General features: G+C 39.0%; 1 protein-coding gene across 5 annotated transcripts in view; it reads left to right on the top strand.

Annotated features, from left to right (window-relative positions):
* Positions 1–18,725, top strand: part of LOC122563716 (disks large-associated protein 2) — a 706,137-nt gene that overhangs the window by 178,949 nt on the left and 508,463 nt on the right. For 4 of the 5 annotated variants that reach the window (XM_087976892.1, XM_043717840.2, XM_087976891.1 and 1 more), the window contains one exon: positions 4,663–4,774. The exons of the other annotated variant lie outside the window; for it this stretch is intronic. The gene's annotated coding sequence lies outside the window, so the exon portion shown is untranslated. The remainder of the gene's footprint in view (positions 1–4,662; positions 4,775–18,725) is intronic. 5 annotated transcript variants of the gene reach the window in all.

The raw sequence follows: 18,725 nt of genomic DNA, 5'->3' as shown, positions 1-18,725 counted from the left end.
TTTCTAAACCTCTGGGAAAATGATAGTATTCATCTAATCCATCTGAGACAAAGAGTTTATACAGGGCACTAACAAAATCCACGTTTATTATGATACGAAATTTCTTAACAGCAAGTTAAAATGACCAAATACTGTATGGAAAGTAGTGAAACACGCCAGGAAATAGTTGAGGGAACAGCTCTTGAAGTTCTTTGAAATTAAATTGGACAGAAACAAATTAATCTGACTTTGTTGAGCAAATTAAGTTGAACTGTCCTTGGCTGTGTTTTGCAGTGAATCAGTTGTTAAAATCTTAAAGCTAATCCACAACTTAATCAGCTGAAAATGTGTTGCATTTAACTATTCAGGTAAATAGGATTCATGTGATTTGTAATTTCTCCCCAGTAATGGGTGATAATTGTTTCCTGCATGAACACAAGTTTAGACACAGATGAGTACATTCTGCAAGTTAAAAATTAGAAAAAACAATTTAGATTCTGCTTTTGTTCACCCATGGTTAGGCCACTTTTGGAATAGTGTGCAATCCTGGTCTCCCTGCAATGGGAAGAATGTTGTGAAAGTTGAAAGGATTCAGAAAAGATTTACGAGAATGTTGCCAGGGTTGGATGGTTTGAGCTACAGGGGGAAGCTGAATAGGGTGGGGCTATTTTCCCTGGAGTGTCTGAGGCTGAGGGATGACCTTATAGTGGTTTATAAAATCATGAGGGATATGGATAGGGTAAGTAGACAAGGGCTTTTCTTTGGGGTGGGAGAGTCCAAAACTAGAGAGCATAGGTTTAATGTGAGAGAGGAAAGATTTTAAAGGGACAGAAAGTGGTACGTGTATGGAATGAGCTGCCAGAGGAAGTGGTGGAGGCTGGTACAATTACAACATTTAAAAGGCATCTGGATGGGTGTATGAATAGGAAGGATTTAGAGAGAAATGGACCAAATGCTGAGTAATGGGTCTAGGTTAATTTAGGATATCTAGTCAACATGGAGGAGTGGGACTGAAGGGTCTGTTTCTGTCCTGTACATCTCTATGACTCTAAAACATCCGGTTTTGCAGCAATTGCTACATCTTCCTCAATTACCTTAACCTGCCAACTTTAAAAGAATTGTCCTGCGACCTATGAATCAGTGAATGATAGTTTCATTCATAAGCAATTTAACACACAAACCTAATTATTACTTCCAAAGCTTTTTCAAAATGACATGTTGTAAAGCTATTTGTTGCAAAATAGCATTGGGTTAAACATTAAAATTTGTTAACATTGCTGCAGCAGCAATGTTACCATTTCCAAAAAGCAGTTGTCATGGAAATACTACAAGAGACGGATTTAAAAGGAGAATATGAAGATCAATCTCTGAAATTCTTTGGCTTTTTATTTGTAGCTGGCATAAGGTAAAAATAGTATCTGATTATAAACCATGGAATTGACATGAATTGTTCAGATTACTAATTGTGACATAAAATGATTATTTATCAAAAGAAGTTAGCTAATTAACCCACAGTGCGATTCTGGTGCAATTTGATGAAACACTATAGTCTTCAGTTAGCTTGATAACAAGCTTCTTTGTCCTTCCATCTACACAATAAAGTTCATTGCCAAACCCACACAAACTTTCATTGTAGTTTGTCCAACTCTTAGTGGTGAATTGTCAACATATCAGGAAATTGCCTTCAAATTTAATAAGTGCACACATCAGTCAGCATCTGTGTGCATGGAAACAATTGATGCTTTAAGTTGACTTTTTAAATATTGAAACTAGGAAAAGTTAGAAATGCAAATACTTTGAGCAAGAGGTTGGTGTGAGTAGGACAAAAGAATGCCTTTGCTCAGGTGGAAAATGGAGTGATTCAATACCAGAAGGACTTGGCCTGACTTGTCATGATGGAAAGGGTTCCTGGCTTGGCCAAAATGTGATGCAGAGATAAATGGTTTTCCCTCATAATTGAAGTGCTTATGTGGATGATTTATGTAATTGACAGGAGTAAATATTTATATTTTCATCTTACAATTGTACATTAATCAATTCTGCATCTTTAGGTATTGTAATATAATAAATTTATAGATTTGTGTTTATTAAAGAAAGCTGGTTGGTCGATCTTCTCATTGCATGCCTAATATAAAACACATGATTGTATATATTGGAACTTGGTATCATTTTTATTTATATTTCAACCCATGGAATACTTGGGCTCGAATAACTATGCACTTATCCCCTTTTGATTATAACAGACACTGTATCAAGGCGTTGTGACAGTCTATATACAAAATCAACAGCATTATATTCATCGATCCTTTTTATTATGACTTCAAAACCACCAGCAAGCTAATTAGATACAACTTTTCCTTAAGAAATCTGTGCTATCTCTCCTTGCTTGGTCTCCACATTTGTCCATGTGACTATTAATTCTATTATGAATTATTATTTCTAGAAGTTTTATTAACATCAAATTTCCACTGACTGGTCTATTATTGCAACCTTTTTTGAACAAGGGCCCTATGTCTGTAATTCCCTAGTATTCTAGCAACATCCCTGTGTCTGAGAAAGATTGAAAAATTGTTGCTCATGCCACTGCAATATCCACTTTTAATTGCTTCAATATCTTTTGGATCCGTTCCTTCTGGTCCCAGGGCCTTGTCAAATTTAAGTAATGATTGCTTATCCAGTACTACTTTTTTAAAATCTGGTTTAAACACTTCTGTTAAGTGAATTTTCTTCTTTGATACTAACCAGGCCATGTTAACAGCTTTCCTCATTCCTGAAGAAGGGCTCATGCCCGAAACGTCGATTCTCCTACTCCTTGGATGCTGCCTGACCTGCTGCGCTTTTCCAGCAACGCATTTTCAGCATGATAACAGCTTCCTTGGTAAACATGGATGTAACTGATCCATTTAATACTTTAGCCATGCCCCCTACATTCATGTGGTCAACTCCCTATCGGCCCATAATTTGCTCCACTCCTTATTCTACCACATTTTTTACAGTTTATGTTCCTTTAGAAAATGTTGGAATTGCCTTTTTTTGTCAGCTGCCAGTCTCTTTTTTTACATAACCCCTTTTAACTTCCCTGATTTGCTTTTCATCTTTCTTCCGAACCCTCTGTATTCAGCTTGGTTGTCAGTTGTAATTGATACCTGACACCTGTCGTGAGCACACTTTCTCTTCTTTATGTTAATGTCTGAACTATCTCTTTCTTTGCATGTAGCCCATTGTTCAGCTACTATTTATCCCATCAACCCTTAGTTCTAGTCTATTCAGGCCAGCTCTGTGATTGCCACATTGAAATCTCCTCTGGTTAATTATTCTTATGTGGACTGTTTATTTTTCTTTTCCAGTGCCACCCTAAATCTTACGTTATGATGAACTCTGTCCTGAAATGCTCACCCACTGACACATGAATCACTTAGCCCTAAGAACCTTATACCTAAGAACCAGATCTTGTAGGGCCTCACTTCTCAATAGATACTACTACCAAAAGTTCTCTAGATTGTAACGTAGGAACGTTTCCCCTCTTTGACCTTTGCACTATCACTATTCTATACTGCATTTGGATCATTAATTTGATGTTGTCATAAATCCAAAGACTCTTGATCAGTTAAAGTCATCACTTTAATAAGAACTTAAGACCAAATTAAACCATTCAGTCCCTCTATCTGTTGCATAATTTGCCAGTAGAGTAACTAATTTGGTGTAGTATTGGTAATCTCATGAGCATATCATAAAACAAAATTACATTAAACCTTTCACAACCTCTGGATGTCCCACAGTAACACATGCAAAGCAAATTGAAGCAGAAAGCTGTGAATTAAAACAATTTTCATTATTTACATCTTATGAGAATGAGAGAGTTTCATTTTTCTTCTTTGAATCATCTTGCCATATCCAGAAGAATTCTCAGCCTTCATTGCCAGGTGGATAATTTTGAGGAACTGGCCATCCACCCTTTATAGAACCCAAATGACTTGAAATAAATTTGGTGAAAATGAGTTGGAAGCTCTGTCAAATTTTTGCTTGTGAGTAAAAAACAAAAATCTTTGGCTGAGAGAATAATTGACTGTATGGGATGACCTGTTTTTAGACTTCTTCCAATGTTACTTCATAGTTGGCTGCCAAAGACATTCATAAAATTGGATCTGGATGATCTGTCTTTGACTTTGTGTACTTCCCGGATAAGGGAGTATTTGACCTTCCATTAGGAGCTTGATACAATTAAGTGTGACGACAATGATTTGGGAAATGGGCTCAATCGTATCATTTTCAACTGTTCTACATGAGTAATTTCCAATACCATTATGTTGGGATATTTTAAGGTAACACTATTAAACATTGGGACCATGAAAGCCATGGAGGATAACCAGCTATGTATGTTCTCATAAATTTGTACTTTTGCCTTGTTTTATTTTAAATTAGTAATGACAGCATAAATCTGAATTATGAGTCCATTAATCTGGACAAAGCTAATTAATGGTCATGATCAACATCTGCTTTTCCCTTGGAGAGCCAACCTTCCAAAACCACAGTCTGTATCTGCATATTGCTGGTAAACTATTTTACCAGCTTGCGAGTGTTGCAGCACAGATCATGTCTGCCCTTAGTGATCAATTATGGAGTTAGAATTTTGCACTGTAAATGTCTTAAAAGCTAATTCTATTCCTTTCTTTTTCATTTTAGATTCCTGTCCTCCAAAATGTGCATCATTTTGTGATAAAGTACCGGCAAGTGACTCTCTCACCAATCTCAGTCAGTACTAATCTTTATGGGGTGTACAAGATTGAATCAGCTTGTTAGTATTTTATTCTTTCTCTTATTTTTTTTTAATGTCTCCATTTAACCACACACTCTATCAGAAACAGGTCCTATATAAAAGGGTATAGTAAATTCTCTGTTCCTTGGGAATTCTCAGAACTAAGATAGTCCAGCTGTAATTGCAAATTTATTTGATGTAAAGTTAACATTCCTTTGACAAAGTTTTAGATTAGAACCTTTTGTACTCAAAATAGAGAGGAATGTAATGGAATAGACTCCCCACTGGAACATTTAATGCTGTATATATTAACACAGTTTGAATAAATATTTAGCTAAGAGCCATGTATGGATGGTTATAAGGATGAGTACTTCTAGATGAAGACAGAATCTAATGGTTTCTGAACTGCTAAAGCCATTAAAACACATGGAATAACTAGCCAAGTGTGGTATCAGGATTTTGAAATCTTTCCTTGTTTCATTTTAAATGGGAAATGCTTGCGTCAATCCGTATTATGAGTCCTTTAATCTTAACAAAGCTAATTATTGGCCACAGTTGGTACCTGCCTAAATCTCAATGAGCCAATTCTACAATTTACAGAAACTCTACCTTATTTGTGCACAGTGTATTTTTAATAAAATGCTTTAACTGTCATTTATAAGTGAGAAAGTAGTGACAATATTTTTAAGAAAGTCCCCCAAATTCTTGGGGTGTATTTAAAAGCAGAAAGCATAATAGCAAGGTAAAGAAAGGTACTGATGCAAAGATCTTGTAGAGGCATGGTCAAGTGCAAGGTGGAAACATGGTAGAGTTTCATAGTCAGGGATGATGAGGACGTGCTGGTGTTGGACTTGGGGTGGACAAAGTTAAAAAAATTGCACAACACCAGGTTATAGTCCAACAGGTTTATTTAGAAGCATTAACTTTCGGAGCACTGCTCCTTCATCAGGTAACTAGTGGGGTAGGATCATAAGACACAGAATTTATAGCACAAGACCAGAGTGTCATGCAACTGATACGATACATTGAACAAACCGTTAAGTCTTTCATCTTTTAGAATGGATTGCAGGTTTCAATTCATTAATATGTCAGGAACCCTAGGTCAGGTTGGAACGTAAACAAACATTGCATGGGGGGAGGTGTGTGGGGGGGAAATCAAAGAGGAATTTGTAAATTATCATAAGAGTTTCGACGTCTGCTAAATTGGGAAATAAGAAACAGAGGAATCTCTGATGGTTGGATGAGGGGTGAACATCTCGACATGTATTATGTGACACTTAAAATGGATGGTTCTTCTCTGAGCGTATAGTTATATATTTGATTGTATTATAGATTCTAAACTTCTCTCTTGGTATGGACACAGATTATAATTATATTATTATTCCTACATTCTTTAATGATTGAGTCCAAGTGATAATCTGACTTCAAAATCATTAATTGAATTCAACCTGGACATTGGACATAAATTATAATATTACCTTTGCTCTGAATTTGGTCAGGCTTTTCAAAATAAGGCAACTATGTGCTGCTTTCTTGTGTGCCAGCTTCAGTATGTATGTTGCCACAGTCAACATGGGCTCAAAAGGATGAATGGGGCAGAGCATACCGTTCAGAGTCGACCTGTTCCAAGATCAAAGCCTTTCTTCTTCAGTACAAAGGATTCTTTTGAAAAATAATTGACTCATTACAGACATTCAGTTATTTTGTGCTACAGAATTGTTCTGCCTTTACTATTTACCAATCCAAAATGAACATGGTAGTGAAACATGAGACAGCAGGGTTTGATGTATGTGATGACTGCGGTCAGAGACACTAAAGTGCGTCAGGAACTGGTCATTATTATGTCATTGATTGTGAAGGTCTGAAGCCTTTTTGATACCCAGTGCCCCTAGCCCACTCCAGTGTAATACAAGGACTGAATTTACCAGGAGTCTGTGCACTATGAGGTGTAAGTCTTTTTGAGGCTTATTTTATATTAATTATGGCTGGTTTTTTGGAACACTTCAGAGAAAATCAAGCATAAAAATAGCATTTTTTTGGTAACAATAACTATGTACTACACCCCACTATAAACTCAAAAATATGTTTTATTCCAGTATTGGGTCTCAAATGACTGTTTGAATATACAATTGAAAAACAGCACTGCAAAATATCTTTTTTTCGAGTCCAACAGTGGCTCAAATACAATTAGCAACCCAAATCCTGCCCAAATTTACAGCGATTCAGATCCAAGTCGCAATGTTTCAATATGGTAATAAGCTAATCTAAGGCCACGGGCTCATTTGTTCATTTCAATACAGTTGTGTCTTGGGGCAGCAGAAAACACATTATCAGCTTCTGTACACAGATTTCTATAAGAAACTAGTTATTGAGGTTAAGGTCATGCATTAAGAATGGAGCTTTGAGATTGTAGAGAACAAAGACTGCTTTTTTTTAATTGTTGCTGAATCCCAAAGAGAGAAAATAGTTCTACTAAAATGGAAATTGCTAGACTTAGAATATTAGCTATTTTGTAACCTGCTTGATATACTATTAGTGGAATGGGACAGGAAGCTGATCTATCTTCCAAGCGTCTGGTTTGGTGGTAAATCTTTACTTTTATTTCATAACATTACCTATGACAGCTCCCTAGTAAGGCACAGAAAGTAATGCATTTGAACTGAATGCGAATATATCAAAGACGGAAAAAAAGCACAAGTTTCCAGCTGAAGAGAAGGGAAGGTTTAACTAATCAAAGGGTGTTAACAATGTTCCTGCTGAATAGAAAGTAGAAAATGTAACCCCACTATTTATGAAGTGAAGGAGAGGGAGAATTGGGAAACATAGACCTGTTAGTTTGACATCAGTTGTAGTGAAAATGTTAGTTTATTAAATGGTATTAATTATTAAATGAGTCTGTTAACTGATAACTCGACACTTTGAAAATAATGACAACATTGGACTGTGTCAACATGAATCTTTTGTGAGGGAAATAGTGTTTGACAAACCTGTCAAAGTTTTTTGAGGATGTAACTTATAACATGGAAAAGGAAAACCAGTGGATGTAGTATCTTTGGATTTTCAGAAGGATTTTTGGTTAAGTCCCACAGGAAGTCGATAAACAATATCAGAGCACATTGGAATGGGGATAATAGCCAGTATGGATTGAGAACTGATTATCAGACAAAAAGCAGAGAGGAAGAAGAAGTAGGTCATTTTCAGGGTAATAAGCTGATTGGTCTCCTTCTGTGCTATAAATTTCTATGATTGTATGCAGTGTACTAAGATACAAAACATACAAGACTTTAAGCAGATTTCAGTGGAGGTTTTGATGGTGAGGAAGATTAAGTAACTGATATTGAACTTGGAATTGGAATTGTTTTTAAATAGGCTTTGGAAATAAAGAGACCAATTGATGAAGGACCCTTTCACTGCTCCAGAAAATGTCAGTGTTATAGGATCAAAGGGTGCAATATATTACATGGGTCTGGAGGAAGTCGGGGTAGTGTAAGCATCAGGACTAGGTCCATGCTGTTCGCAAGGTATAGGTATCATTTGAATGTGGGGACAAAATGTAATTATTGCAGAGTTACTGATGACAGCAAACTGGGTTGGAAAGTAAGTTGAAGATCGAACAAGGAGGTTTCAAAGGGACTTGGATAGACGAAGTGCATGAGCAAAAAATGGCAGAAGGAATGTAATGTGAATGAATATGACATTTTTTCATTGTAAAATGAAACAAAAGGCCAGAATATTTCTGAAATGGGAAGAGGTTGTGAAGTGTTGCTATATAAAATGATCCATGTGGAGTTAATCATGAGCTTCTCAATGATTGTTGCAAGAGCAACAATCAATAAGGAAGGCCAATTGTATGTTGGCCTTCATTACAAAAAGATTTAAGGTCAGAAGATGTGTTGCTGCAGTTATATGGAGCCTTGATGAGGCTTTATCTGAATTTCTCTCTTGAACCTGTTCAATGACTGAGCTTCCACAGCCCTTTGGGGTAGAGAATTCCAAAGATTCACCATCCTCTAAGTGAATAAGTGCAATTTTGGCTTCCTTAACTCCGAAGCGATGTAGTTACCATTGTGGAAGTACAGTAGAAGTTTACCGTGGGATAGCAAGATATCCTTATGACGAGAGATAGAGGGAATTGAGTCTCCATTCTCTGTCGTCAAGAAGAATAAGAAATTGTCTTATTGAAAGTTAGGAAGTTCTTAGAGGCATGATGAAGTAGTTGTGGATAGGGTATTTTCCATATTTAAGAGAAAGTGAGGACTGCAGATGCTGGAGATCACAGTTGAGAGTGTGGTGCTGGAAAAGCAAAGCAGATCAGGCAGCACCTGAGGAGCAGGAGAATAAATGTTTCAGGCATGAACCCTTCACCAGGAATGATCCCTGATGATATGTTTATGCCCAAACATCGATTCTCCTGCTCTTTGGATGCTGCCAGGCCTGCTGTTCTTTTCCAGCACCATACTCTCAACTATTTCTCTTATGTGGTGAGTCTAGAATCAGAAGAGATAATCTCAGAATGAGGAGTAGGGCATTTAAGACAGAGATGAGGAATGATTTATTCGTTTAGAGAATGGTGAATCTTTGGAATTCTCTGCCCTAGAGGGAGGTGGAATCTCAAATGATGAGCATGTTCAAGATGGATCTTGATAGATTTTTGGAATCTACTGACATCAAGTGATGAGAATGTGTTGTGGGAAGGTGGCATTAATGTAGATGATCAGCCACAATCTAAGTGAATGGGGAAGCAGACTTGCTGGGCTGAATGGCCTACTCTTGTTATAATATTCATTGAAGTGTCGTAACCTTGTAAAGCTGTTCACCAAAGATGGAAATTGGGATTAACAGGACTGAGGTGGATGGCTACTTGTCATCCAGCATGCACACAGTGGCTTAAAATTTCAATGATTGTATGCAATATACTAAGGTACAAAGCAGATTAGACTTTAAGTATTTCAGGGACAGTTTTGATAGTGGGGAAGGATAAGTAACTGATACTGAATTGGAGCTGGAGTTGTTTTAAGGAGACTTTTGGAAATACGGAGAGGCGAATGACCTTTTCAATGCTTTTGAAAATGTCAGTGTTATAGGATCAAACAGTGCAATATATTGCTTGGGACTGGAGGAAGTTGCAGAGGTAGCATAGAGAAATGCTATTGAGGAATCTAAAATTAAGGATGGGATTTTGAAAATTGCTGAAGTAAAGGACAGAGAGTCAGCATGACTTAGTACAGAAGGTGCATTGGATACATGAGGCTTTGTGTCGGAGAGGTTCAAGGGAGAGACTTTCTCTTGCATTCAGGTTTATGTTGCTCAAGGTCCTGACAAGTAGAGGACAGAGGAAATTGAGCTTATAGATGCATTGGAGAGAAGGTGCACTGATATCATGGAAGTAGGTGTGTCTGGATAACAGATTGAGAGTCTTGAAGATCTGTTTGAGATCAAACAATGCACCGAGGTTTCACACATCAATGTCAGCTCGAGCTGAATCTTGGGGCAGTCAATAAGGGAAAGAGTTTGGGTTGGCATGTCAACAACATCAGCATTTGCAATGGCTTGATTTTCCAAGTCAGGTTTACCTCAACGATCATGTGAAAATGCAGCATTCCATTCTGTCATACAGATGCAACAATACACTATAATGCAAGTACCTAAATTAAACATGGAATTTGCTAAGAGGGTTTTCACACGTAGGCTGACCAGTTTGTTATTTTGCGATTTGTTCTTGAGTACATTAGGTGGAGCATTTGTATCTGAAAATCAAATATATCTGTATTCCTTCATGGGTTGTCGGCATCACTGCCTGGTAATTGCCCATTCCTAACTGCCCTGGAGAAGATGGTGGTGAGCTGTTGTCTTGAACTGCTGGAGTTTGATCTTACAGTTTTCTCTTTGGTCACAGGGCAGCAAAAAGTGCGGATTTAAATTTGATTAAAGCAAGACACTAAGGTCATGCAATTCTTAGAAGATATTTTAATACTGTATAAAAGTGGCTTTCATAAATTGTGGACCAGAAATATCCTTTTTACTTATTAGATGTAATTGACAAGATCACTGCACATCTGCACTCCTCTAATAGAAGCATGAAGTCCTTTCAGTATGGCAAGTGACCTATGTTTTTTAATAAGACCCTGGAGCAGCTCAGTTTCCTTTAACAGTAAGATTAATACTGATGATTGCACCTAAAAGCATTCCATATGAATTGATGGTTTCGGATTTTCAGATACAAATTCATTGTGTAAAAAGTAAATTATAGGATTAATTGACAAGTGGACAATTTGGAGTTCACAATTCTACAATACTCAAATGTTGTGTTAATAAATTAATTCTTGGACTAGACCTTGCTGTACAGAGCATCGAACCAGAACCCCCAGTTGCTAGACTTAACCAATTGCCTTCAACCCCAAGCAATTTTGTCCAGAAAGTGCAAGCTAATAGCAGCACATTGAAGGGAACACACATCTGGAGCCTGAGTGAACAGATAAACAAACAGTGTATCTTCTTAACCGATTAAACTTAAATGTCGGAAATTAAACCAAAGAAGGGATGAGAAGCAGGGTGCATTCCTTGTCACGTCAGGCTGAAAAAATAGCTAAGATTGGGAAAGAAAGATTTGATTTAAGTCAGAGATTGTAAACGAGGCAAAATGGAAGTAATTTGAAAAAAAACACGTATCTGTAATATGTCTCTGAAAAACATCTAAACCTGAATAATAAGATTTCATGATTGCTATAAAAGCAAAGGGAAGCAAATGCAAATAAGTATGAAGTTAAAAAGCTGAAGGGTTTTAGATGGTGAGAGGTTGGGAAGTGCAGGTATCCAAAGGGATCTGAGTGACCTTGCCAAGAGTCATTGGAAGCTAGTGCGTAAGTGGAGCAAGTAATTAGGAAGGTGCATTGTGTATTGGCATACATTCCAAGGGGAATTCAGAACAGAAGATGTCATGTTGCAGTTGTATAGAGCCTTGGTGAGATCTCACCTGGAATGTTGTGTGCAGTTTTATAGTATCCAAAGGAGGATATACTTGCCACAGAGGGCGTAAAGTGGAGATTTCCTTATTTACTACCTTGGATGTTGAAATTATTTTATGAAGAGAGATTGACAAAACTGGGTTTGTATTCACTAGAATTTTGAAGATGTGAGATATTCTCATTGAAACTTAACAAACTTCCTGGAAGGTATGACAGGGTAGATATAGATAGGACACTTTCCCAGGTTGGTGACTATTTTAGGTGACATAATCTCAGGATATGGCTCAGGCTATTAAAGACTGAGGAGCTTGTGACATTATTGGGTATGGAGATAATGCGGAAAAATCGAGGAAATGATCTACCATCAACTTGATTTGAGGGACAGGCTTAATGGGCTAAATGGCTGACACTGGATCCTATGTTCCTAATCTCCCTTTTGCTCCCTGTCCAATGTTACCATACTATTCAGATACAAATAATGTTGTGCCCTAATAGCTTTACCATTCTTTGAGTATCAAATTCTGGTTTAATATTGTTTAAATAGAGGTGAAAAAAAAGCTATATTCAAATTGCACTACAAAGCTTCATAAACAGCTTTTCATTACCCCTTCCCTTCCAAATCTTGACCTCAATTGTCTCTGCAACCTCCTTGAGTACATTGGCATATGCTAAGACATGGTTCCATAATGCATGCAGGCTCATTTATTTGGCAAGACTGCAAACTGTGATTGCATTTGTAGTGCCTTTATACTTTGTGTAATCACAGAATTGTTTGGTAGAGGAGGAAGATTGTTGTGTGCAAGCACTTTGAGTGTGCTGACCAGTAGTCTTCACTGCCCTAGTCTTTCTCTAAGACCCTGGATGTTTTTCCCCTTCAAACATTTGTCCAATTCCTTTATCAAGTTCATTGTTGAACCTCCTCGAGAACATAGAACATTACAGCACATTACATGCCCTTCGGCTCTTGATGTTGTACCAACCTGTGAAACCAAGCTGAAGCCCATCTAACCTATTCAATTTTCTTCCATATGTTTATGCAATGGCCATTTAAATGTCTTTAAAGTTGGCGAATCTACTATTGTCAACACCCTTTCTCAAGCAGCGCATCCCAGATCTGGACGAATGTGTAAAAATAATTCTCCTCATATTCTGTCTTTCGTTTCTGTCAATTATACTAAATCCAGGTCCTCTTACCTGACCTCTGCCAATCAAAACAGTCTGTCCCACTGATTCTATCAAAATTCGTAATAAGTTTTCCCTTCACCATCTCGTTGCTTTTTGTGGGATCTTTCTATCTACAGAATTATTGCTACGTTTGCCTGCTCAACAACTGTGACTGTAATTCAAAGTATTTTTTTGCTTCTGAATCCCTTTGCGCTGTTTTTGAGTTGTGATGAGGTGTTATGTTAATGAAAGTCTTTTGATTGTACACTTGTACCATTGCGTGTCTTCCCTTGAAGCAGTGAGATTGAAAAATCAGTTTTGGGCTAATACATGGTGGGGAGTTGGAAGAAGATACCATGAAAAGGAATCAGACGGTATCCTATCTCATGGTATTTTCGGCTTTCAATAAACAATATATACTCTCGCCATTTGCCAACCCACTTTACTTCTTACCAAGCAACCAGTAGTTGATGTCAAGAATTTTTTTTGGTTCTTTCCTTATCAAAAATAAACTGTGTCAAAACACATATGTTACTGACGTGAAAGTTATCAATAGAGGGCTCATTAATGCAGCAAGAACATAACCCCAGATTCTTTTATGGTCCATGTTTAGTAATTTGCCATTTGTTGGTACAGATCTTGAGTATTGCATTTAAAAAGACACATTTTATTGAAGCTTTTTTATCTTGCACTCATCAGGATAATTTAAGGGGGAACCAACATTTATACTGTATGACTGATGAATGTTGATTGGATTACAAGTAGATTAGAGTAGAGTCATAGAGTCACAGAGATGTACAGCATGGAAACAGACCCTTCGGTCCAACCCATCCATGCCGACAAGATATCCCAAACCAATCTAGTCCCACCTCCCAGCACCTGGCCCATATCCCTCCAAACCCTTCCTATTCATATTCCCATTCAAATGCCTCTTAAATGTTGCAATTGTACCAGACTCCACCACTTCCTCTGGCAGCTCATTCCATACACGTACCACCCTCTGTGTGAAAAAGTTGCCCCGTAGGTCTCTTTTATATCTTTTCCCTCTCACCCTAAACCTATGCCCTCTAGTTCTGGACTCCCCAACCCCAGGGAAAAGACTTTGCCTATTTATCCTATCCATGCCCCTCATAATTTTGTAAACCTCTACAAGTTCACCCCTCAGCCTCCGATGCTGCGGGGAAACAGCCCCAGTCTGTTCAGCCTCTCCCTATAGCTCAAATCCTCCAACCCTGGCAACATCCTTGTAAATCTTTTCTGAACCCTTTCAAGTTTCACAACATCTTTCCAATAGGAAGGAGACCAGAATTGCATGCAATGTTCTAACAGTGGCCTAACCAATGTCCTGAACAGCCGCAACATGACCTCCCAACTCCTGTACTCAATACTCTGACCAATATAAGAAAGCATACCAAACGCCTTCTTCACTATCCTATCTACCTGTGATTCCACTTTCAAAGAGTTGTGAACCTGCACTCCAAGGTCTCTTTGTTCAGCAACGCTCCCTAGGACCTTACCATTAAATGTATAAGTCCTGCTGAGATTTGCTTTCCCAAAGTGCTGCACCTTGCATTTATCTGGATTAAACTCCATCTGCCACTTCTCAGCCCATTGGCCCATCTGGTCAAGATCCTGTTGTAATCTGAGGTAACCCTCTTCGCTGTCCACTACACCTCCAATTTTGGTGTCATCTGCAAACTTACTAACTATACCTCTTCTGCTCGCATCCAAATCATTTATGTAAATGACAAAAAGTAGAGGACCCAGCACCCATCCTTGTGGCACTCCACTGGTCACAGGCCTCCAGTCTGAAACACATTCCTCCACCACCACCCTCTGTCTTCTACCTTTGAGCCAGTTCTGTATCCAAATGGCTAGTTCTCCCTGTATACTGTGAGATCTAACCTTGCTAATGAGTCTCCCATGGGGAACCTTTTCGAATGCCTTACTGAAGTCCATATAGATCACATCTCTTGCTCTGCCCTCATCAATCTTCTTTGTTACTTCCTCAAAAAACTCAATCAAGTTTGTGAGACATGATTTCCCAGATACAAAGCCATGTTGACTATCCCAACTCAGTCCTTACCTTTCCAAATACATGTACATCCTGTCACTCAGGATTCCCTTCAACAACATGCCCATCACCGACGTCAAGCTCACTGGTCTATAGTTCCCTGGCTTGTCCTTACCACCCTTCTTAAACAGTGGCACCATATTAACCAACCTCCAGTCTTCCGGCACCTCGCCTGTGACTATCAATGAAACAAATCTCTCAGCAAACGGCCCATCAATCACTTCTCTAGCTTCCTGCAGAGTTCTCGGGTACACCTGATCAGGTCCTGGGGATTTATCCATCTTTATGCGTTTCAAGACATCCAGCACTCCCTCCTCTGTAATATGGACATTTTGCAAGGTGTCACCATCTATTTCTCTACAGTCTATATCTTCCATATCCTTTTCCACAATAAATACTGATGCAAAATACTCATTTAGTATCTCCCCCATTTTCTATGGCTCCACACAAAGGCTGCCTTGCTGATCTTTGAAAGACCCTATTCTCTCCCTAGTTACCCTTTTGTCCTTAATGTATTTGTAAAAACCCTTTGGATTCTCCTTAATTCTATTTGCCAAAGCTATCTCATGTCCCCTTTTTTGCCCTCCTGATTTCCCTCTTAAGTATACTCCTACTTCCTTTATACTCTTCTAAGGATTCACTCGATCTATCCTGTCTATACTTACATATGCTTCCTTCTGTTTCTTAACCAAACCTCAATCTCTTTAGTGATCCAGCATTCCCTATACCTACCAGTCTTTCCTTTCATTCTAATAGGAATATACTTTCTCTGGATTCTCGTTATCTCATTTCTAAAGGCTTTCCATTTTCCAGCTGTCCATTTACTTGCGAACATCTGCCCCCAATCAGCTTTCGAAAGTTCTTGCCTAATACCATCAAAATTGTAGATGTACAATGGGCCATTAATATTGTACCAGTTAACTGCCAAACTTTGATTAAATGTTAATAGTGGCACTTGACACTGTTTAGTCAAAGACATTGCCATCAGGGGTCCCAGGGGCACCAACAACTTCTCATTGTCCACAGCTGAGCTTCTGGTACAGCAGTAGTCTCCAGGGTTGTGTTGACACAGGCATCCAATGAATTATCTCATAGGCCTGCCTCTTCATTGAGGTCCCCAACTATCTGTGGAAGCTCTTTTACATGAGACACAGTAGAGATCAAGAATCCATTGCTTCTTTGAATGTCTGCTCAAAGTCTCAGAAAGCACTGCCAGAATCTTTTCTCAGTGGCTTTGTAACTCCAGCTGGCTGAGAAGCACTTTCACAAGTCTTGGTGCAGTAGGAGGGGGCTATCCTCTAGCAGTCTTCAAAATGCTGGTGGCCTCTCCTGTCACAGCCTCCTTCATCTGCAGCTGCCTGACTGTAGCTAATGTTCACTAGCGTCTGAATCAAGGATACTATGTGATTGACTCCCTGTCCAGCTTGAGTGCTTCTGCAGAAGCAGGTAGGACTCAACACCTCCCAAGACATCTAGATTATTGTCCTGTGAGCTAGTGAGAGGTGATCTGCTCCCAGCTTTCTGGGAGCAGAAGTCAACTCTGCAAATTATGCAATGCAAGGAATTTCTGGAATGACAGTGGTGAGGGCCACTACCATTTATTGGCCAGTTGTAATTGGGAGCTGGTGATATTAGCCAAACTAAGTCCTCACTCTGCACGTCCACCAATTCCAACTTAGAATCAGATATGGATCAATCACACTGCTACCCTGAAAACTGCAGTATTTTCATCTTTGCTTTAGCCAACAGCTGAAGTTCTGGTCGATGACTCCCAGACTTCATCTTCTCCCTTGTATTATGGGCACATTCATCTTGCAAGAGTACGTGGGAAGAAAGTGAGGTTGCCAATGACATTGCTGCCTGTTTGCCCCCTGATCCCACTCCATGCCAGGTTGCTCAAGTTTCCTTCCAATCCTCATGCTGTTTGCTAAATCTGGATATGTGTAAAGGGGGATACAATTTCCACAGGGAAACAAAGAAATTAAGTGCAGACATATGACACTCAGCCCATTGAGCCTGCTGTCCCATCAGTATGATCATGGCTGATCCTTTGTCTCAATGTTATATACCCACTCTTTCCTGACAAACGCAAATGTAACCCATGTAGCTGTGAAAGCTGGAGAGGAGGAAAGCCATTCAGTGCCCCCCATTTTCCTCACCTATAATTTAGCTACTCATGACGGTGTTACAATAAATACCCCTGCAGTGCAGAGATGGTTATTCACCTTCTCTCAGTTTGGACTCAGTCCTTCCGGTGACTATTGTCCAACTACCTTGGTCATTTGGATGGCCCTTTGCAGCCACTCGCAGTGAAAAGCTTTACCCCACTTTACAGAATGGCTTGGAGCAAATTACACAGTGGATTCTTGCTGAGCTGTGAAGTGGTATGCTGAGCAGACACAAATTTTCTGAGTTTGGAGCTGTCTTCCACCCGAGACTTTAAAACAGTTGTTTCTGTCTAGATGTGTACACAATGCTGGCAATTTCACCTGCCATTGTCCCTCTGAGAGGTTGCATGCAGAAATACCACTGTTTAAATGTGATGCCCTCTCTTGCTTCGGGTGCCACCCTCCCCCAGTTTGATTTGGCAGCAAGCCTCCACCACTCACGTTCATAAGCTTGCTGCCGGATGATTGGTTCAGGCAATCTTGTCCTTGCTGCGCTAAATTTCCAAATGAAGCAGTTCAAAATGGAAACAGTGTTTGCTGGAGAGTTACCCTTAATGCATTCCTATTGCTATTGGTAATTTTCTCCTTGAAATGCAAAAGAGTATTCCAATCACAGAATTGTCAAGGTGTGGATGGAGGCTGCTGAGCCCATCACGTCTGAGTATTTCAACTTTGTGCCAACCTGCGACCTCTACACCTTGGCTCTGCACATTAAATAAATATTCAAATCAAAGCAATGCCCCCTTGAGTGCCTCAATTGGACTGCCTCCAATACACTTACATGCAGTGCATTACGTACCCTAATTACTGACGGGGTGAAAACGTTTTCTCTCACATCACTTGTACTTTTGCAAAGTACTTCAAAATCATACTCCCTGTTCTCCAATCCTTTTATGAACAGGTCTAGTTTCTCACTATCTGTTCTGTCCAGACTAATTAAGATTTTGAAAATTTCGATCAAATCTCCTCTCAACCTTCTCATCTTTCGGGAAGACAGCTGCAACTTCTCCAGTCTTTCTTCATTACCGACATTTCTCAAGCCTGAAACCCATCTTGCAAACCTTTCCTGCACTAATTACAATTCTTTCACATCCTCCCTTTTGTCTGGCATATAGAAATGTACACTATACTCTCGCCGAGGTCTAAAAATGTCCTATACTAGTTCATCATCACCTTGTCTTGTTCTCTTTTAATGAAGCCGAGAATACTGAATGCTGTAATAACAGTTCGGTCTACCTATCCTTCCACCTATAATGATTCATGTACATATGCCCTCGCGTCTCTGTGTTTCTGTACACCTTGGAGTGGTGGTTTTTGTTATACAGTCTCCCTTTCTTTTGTACCACCTCACTGTGTTCTGCATTGAACTTCACCTATCACCTATCTGCCCCTTTCACCAATGTGCCAGTGACCTTTGAAGTTTTATACTGTCAACCTCATAGTTTATAATTTTCTCATTTTTTATGTCATCTGCAAATTTGAAATTGTCTCCTGTATACCAAGGTCTAGATCATTTACATATATCAGAAAAACCAAGGGTCCCAATACAGTCTTCCATCTTGAAAAATACCTATTGGTATTTAAAACTCTGTGTTTACTATCCCGCAGACATTTTGTAA

Source organism: Chiloscyllium plagiosum, unplaced genomic scaffold (assembly GCF_037043375.1).
Source record: "Chiloscyllium plagiosum isolate Xiang-an unplaced genomic scaffold, Cpla_swu_hap1 HiC_scaffold_30, whole genome shotgun sequence".
NCBI lineage: Eukaryota > Metazoa > Chordata > Chondrichthyes > Orectolobiformes > Hemiscylliidae > Chiloscyllium > Chiloscyllium plagiosum.
The sequence above is the reverse complement of the archived record's forward strand: the minus strand, read 5'-3'. Positions and strand labels throughout refer to the sequence as shown.